Source organism: Chaetura pelagica, unplaced genomic scaffold (assembly GCF_000747805.2).
Source record: "Chaetura pelagica isolate M959 unplaced genomic scaffold, ChaPel_1.0 scaffold405, whole genome shotgun sequence".
Classification (NCBI taxonomy): domain Eukaryota; kingdom Metazoa; phylum Chordata; class Aves; order Apodiformes; family Apodidae; genus Chaetura; species Chaetura pelagica.
The window spans coordinates 3,821,071-3,827,012 of NW_009953489.1; positions in this window are offsets into that span (position 1 = coordinate 3,821,071).

Genomic DNA, 5,942 nt, shown 5'->3' on the forward strand with positions numbered 1-5,942 from the left:
AATACCATCCCCAAGAGCACCCTGGTCCTGTTTTTACTGGGACCACAGGCAGCAGAGCAGGAGCCCACCATGGAGAGCACTGCCTTGCTCCATGGATTGTGCTGCATGGAGAGCTCCGATTGATGGAAAGCCTTGCAGGAACCCCTATGCTGGCTCCTCTCCACAGCCACACCCAGCCCCAGCTTACCCAGGGGCTGGCAGGCACACAAGGTCCCACAGCCCAGCCCTGACCCCCCGATTCCCATGCCTGGGGCTGGCCCGGCCACCGGCTGTGCCTTTAAGAGGCGAGGGGAGCGGGATGGCCAGTGTTTTCCAAGGAACCATTAATTTGCCAGCGTCACATGCTTCGCAGCTGCAGCCTGGCAGTGATTTATACGCCTCTGAAGTTCATCAGAGGGAAAAGTACTTTCCAGGCGCAGCGTTTCCCCCTTCCCCTCTCTCTCTTCCTCACCAGAGTGAGCTGCCCGCATCCAGAGCCCGGCCGAAAACCCGAGGCCTCATCCATCACCCCTGCGTGTCACCCCCTGCCCTGGCCACCCAGCCCAGGCACTCCCCCTCTCCCCTGCATCTGCAAGCAAAAGAAAACTTCCTCTGGCTCCCTCTCCTCCATGACCCACCGGCAAGAAAACCATTAATTAATAAGGGGCAGTGCTGATCCGGCTCCTGGGCTGGCTGGGGGCCTGCCGAGCCCCCTCCTCCCCAACCCTAGCTCCTGTAGCCAAAATAAACGGCAGGCAGAAGGCCGGCGTCCCCTCCTCCTGCAGCCATCCCCCCGCTCGCCGTCCTCCAGGGAGGTTCAAAAGTTCAAGATTTTCACATTTCCCTAACGTTATTTCAGGAAATTGCTGGAGAAAGGAAAGACGGCGCTGCCGAAAAAGCAACCCGCCTGTGGATGCAATAATACCCAGCATCCAGGGGCAGGACTCGCTGCGCGCCAGGCGTGGCCCAGAAGCAGCCCCATCCCCACCCCTCACGGCACCCGCCCATCAGTTTTTTGGCTCGGGAGCTTTCCTGCACACTGCTGACTTCCACAGAGTTAATTCTCAAGCCATGCCCAGAGCAAAGTCTGGGCTCACCCACCAGCACTCCGAAGGGAAGCGGTACCAGCAGCGGGAGATGCTGCCATGAGGACCATGGGCTGGTCCCGGGAGCCACAACACTCAGAGCACCAGCACTGACCAAATGACAGCAACTGGTTTGGTGGTGATGCTGCCTGGAAGGCTCAGAGCATCACCCAGGGCATCACCCAGTGCAGAGACTGGCAACACAGGTGTCAAGAGTCCCAGCTCCTGGGGCTCCAAGGAATAAAATCCCCAAATGTATGCAGGGCTCCCTGAAAACACCATCACCAGCTCTGATGTGATTTTGGGTTCCCTTCTTCCTTCCTCTCGAAAGCCCTTGAATTCTGTGCTTGCACAAACCTCAAAAGTTGCTCAAAAGCAACTGAGTGGTACCTGGGTTCTTATCAAACACAGGTTAAGCTATAGCCTTTGCTCAAGGTTCATGGGAAAGGTTCATAAAACTTCTGAAACTCTTGGCTAACCTGAATTTGGGGTTACAATGAAATATGAAACTGAATAACTTTCATGTGGTTTGGGGTTTTTGTTGCAAAACATTTTGTGTAGCAGCTCCAGGCAAGAGCACGACAATCAAATACACGACAGGGTGTCTATAGGAGCGAGGAATTCAGATACACCCCGGCAGCCTTGGGCTGGCAAATGATTAACCCTTCTTTGAAGCCATCTCATTAGTGCGGGGGCTGGATTTGTGCCACCACATGCCTGGGGACGTGGGGCAGAGCCCTGGGCGCTGGCAAGGACCCAAGGCACGGAAACGGGCTCACACCATGTGGCTCCCATAGTGATGGAGCTGCTGAGACGTGCCGGGGGCTGGCAGCTCCCTGGGGGAGCAGGGGATCCCACCCATCGTGCTCCCGAGTTCCAGTGCATCCAGCCAGGGCTCCATATGCCTCTCACTGTGAAGGACAGACTCGTTCTGGTTGGAGAAGACCTTTAAGATCAACGAGTCCAACCATAACCTAACTCTACCAACCTTAACCAAACTCTACCACATCCAGTGCTTAAAACAGATCCCCAGACACCACATCTGTATGTCTCTTAAACACTTCCCAGGGATGGAAATCCAACCACCTCCCTGGGCAGCCTGTTGCTGTGCTTAATTACCCCTTCAGTGAATAATTTTTTTCTAACATCTAATCAAAACCTCCCCTGGCACAACTTCAGCCCATTTCCTCTTGTTCTGTCACTTGTTACTTGGAAGAAAAGACCAACTAACCCCCACCTCACTCCAACCTCCTTTCAGGTAGTTGCAGAGAGCAGTAACATCTCCTCTCAGCATCCTTTTCTCCAGACTAAATAATGCCAGTTCCATCAGAATCCTGGCAGAAAACCTTCACACCCAAGCACTGCTTCACTCCTGCCAAGGAGGCAGTGGGAGGGTTGGTTTGCTGTGGGTGTTTTGAAGTTTGTGGAGTTCTTAGAGCATCTGGAGTTGGAGTTTCTGCTTTGGGCCCACTTGGGATTGTGCTCTGGCATCACCATCCTGCAGCACTGTATAGAGAGGTAAGACCCTACCTATGCTGTAAGGTCAACTGAGGGGGAAGGAGGAAGGACAAGCCTGCCTGCACCAGCACCATCATTTCCAGTTGGAAAGTGGTGATGAAGTGACAACCCCTTGAAAATGAGGAGCATAAGTATCCCAGATTATTGATTTCCTCAAAGGAACGTGATTCTCTCTGATGAGCTCTTCCCAGGTATCCATCATCCTCGGCCCCATTAACCCCTTGCACTCACTCTCTGAAAGCTCACTCTCCTCAGGGTCTGGAGGGTTACTTGCCATGACAGAAAGCAGCTGTGCAGAGAGCAGTAACATCTCCTCTCAGCATCCTTTTCTCCAGACTAAATAATGCCAGTTCCATCAGAATCCTGGCAGAAAACCTTCACACCCAAGCACTGCTTCACTCCTGCCAAGGAGGCAGTGGGAGGGTTGGTTTGCTGTGGGTGTTTTGAAGTTTGTGGAGTTCTTAGAGCATCTGGAGTTGGAGTTTCTGCTTTGGGCCCACTTGGGATTGTGCTCTGGCATCACCATCCTGCAGCACTGTATAGAGAGGTAAGACCCTACCTATGCTGTAAGGTCAACTGAGGGGGAAGGAGGAAGGACAAGCCTGCCTGCACCAGCACCATCATTTCCAGTTGGAAAGTGGTGATGAAGTGACAACCCCTTGAAAATGAGGAGCATAAGTATCCCAGATTATCGATTTCCTCAAAGGAACGTGATTCTCTCTGATGAGCTCTTCCCAGGTATCCATCATCCTCGGCCCCATTAACCCCTTGCACTCACTCTCTGAAAGCTCACTCTCCTCAGGGTCTGGAGGGTTACTTGCCATGACAGAAAGCAGCTGATGTATCTACGGAGGTTCCTCAAGACAAGAGCAATACTTGAATTCTGTGTACATGTAAAGGTGACAAATTAGCCAAGGAAACACTAATGGTGGTGAAGGGTCCTCCCGCACTTCCATGACCTGCTGCAGGTAGGAAAAACCACATCAGATCAATGTCTGCACTTTCACACCCACCCTTCAGGCTCTTCACAGTGTCTGTGGCCAGGAGGGAGCTGGGATAGTGCAGGGACAGGGAAATGCTGCTGATGGAGCTCCAGGCACCAGGCGTTGCCTCCAAGAGAAACCACATCCCAAAGGAGAGAGTGAGATACCCAGCCCAGGCACCCAGTGGTCAACCAGAAGCCAGGACATTTGGGAGGCTGATTAAGGAAGTTTACATTAATTACAGAAATGTGCTAATACCCTGGGAAAGCCACTAACCCTGAAATGTTGTGCAAACACGGCGCTGCTCTTCCTAAACCCTTGTCCCCTTCTGCACAGCAGCACCCAGCTCCCCCAGCACAGCTCAGCCCTGCTCCACCACAGCCTTCACCATCCCACCTGCATCACAACTTTGCCAGGTCTCAGCCCTATCACTCTCACCTCCTGCTATTTACATCCCTGAGACACTTTCCTCCCCTCCCTGATAACATTTTAAAGCACTGGTGAAAATCCCCAAGATATCCCCAGGAGGTTTATGGTTGCACAGAATCCAGGTGACCCTGGAGCCAGGAAGCAGCACTGGGATGTTGGGTCACTTTCTGAACATGGCTCAGGCTAGGAAGGGATTAAACTCATCCATATCTAAACAATAAATAATAGTAATGTTATTTTTGCCATGCGGTTCTTTCAACATGGGCTGATTAATGTGTTTGTAAGGAGCGATGGTAAAGATTTTCAAGTCATCCAATTAGAAGGCTGTTTCCTTTCCAGACATGCCCAAGTCCCTTTGGAAAAGGAAACGTGGCCTCTAAAGCTACCTTGTGGTAGCTGTGGAAACACTACCCTGTGTCCTGAAGATTAATCAGACACTCAGCATCCCCAGGGCAACAACTGCAATCCCCAACCTCCGATATCCCAGAGCCGCCTCCTCGATGCCTCGTGCTGAATCAGCATCCAGCAGCACCGTGCAAGCTCTGCTCCAGAAGTGACCAAAATCCAGGGAAGGTGACAGCAAGCAGAGCCATCCTGGCTACCAACGGCAGTGCCAGTGCCAGGGGAGAGTCAAACACCACAAGGAGCAGAAAGAGACGGTGCCACCTTGCCCATGCCCACGCCAGGGATGCGCGTGGGGCGGCTCATCCCACACGTCACGGTGCCCACAACCCGTGCTGATGTACTTTTCCGTTCGTGTCTGGCGTTCCCAGAAAACACTAACTTCATTATTGATTTGTGCTCATTTGTCATTTTTATAACCTGGCAAGCACTTCTACTGAAGGCCGTGACTAATTCCACTTCCCCAGGCTGGAAGGGGCGAGAGACTTTAACTCTTTCAGGACGGGCTCTGCCAACTCGCTCCTTGTGCGCAGACAAACTCCCCAGGGTTGGGCAGGGGAGCAGGCAGGACTGAGCTGAGGAGCAGGTAGCAGCTCAGTGTGGAGCAGCCAGGGCTACCCTGGGTTTTGCAGCACTCTTCTGTTCCTTTCTCAAGCCAAAGCAGCTGGAGCAGAAAGATAGATGATCCAGGAGCTGAGACAGGGCTGAGTGACACTCACTGCTGGCAGGAGAGAGCTCGAGAATAAAATGGGCTTTCCACCCATTAGTCTCATTCCAAAGCAAGCCATCTCCTGCTGTCTAGGGTGTGAGCTGCACCCCTCGCAGCCTGCCCGGGGTGCAGATCTAAGAGAAGGGTGGGCTTGCCTTCCAGCCTCCAACACACACCCATGTGGGTGGCAAACGGAGCTGGGCATGTGCCCATCCACCCCCCTGGGGATCACAGGGACCCCCCTGGTTGAACTGTCCCTTCTGGCTCACAAACCCCTGGCCAGCATGCTCTGACTTTCTTCAGGGCCAGAAAAGCCCTGGAGAAACCAATGCTAAGGAGAGGAAACACCCAATGGCTGCTTCTCCAAGCAAGCCTCCTATCCCTGACCACATGGAGGGCCAACCCAACCACGCCAGCCATCGCTGCCTGCACAGCCCCAGCCACTCTTGGTGGAGAAGTCAGCCTCAACAAGGCACCTCCTGCTCACACAGCACAGGGTACCCTCCAAGCCTTGAGATGCTTATGCCTCCCAAGTGCTTCTCACCAAAGGAAAAACCAGTAGCAGGACTTAGTCCTGGCCTTGGCACACTCCACTCCTTGGGGTCCAGCAAACAGAGGGAGCAAGAATAACTCCTAAGTGACTCTCACAAATATCTACACACAAATTAAACTCCAAATATTTTAAGCAGGTTGGGATAAAGCTTGTCCTCAGGAACAGGGAGAACATGCAGCTATGTGAAGGGATACTTACCCTCCCCAGCTGAGCAACCAGCACCCACCATGTACCAGAGAAAACCACCCAAGTGCTGGGAAGGTGGATGGGACCAGGTCTCTTTC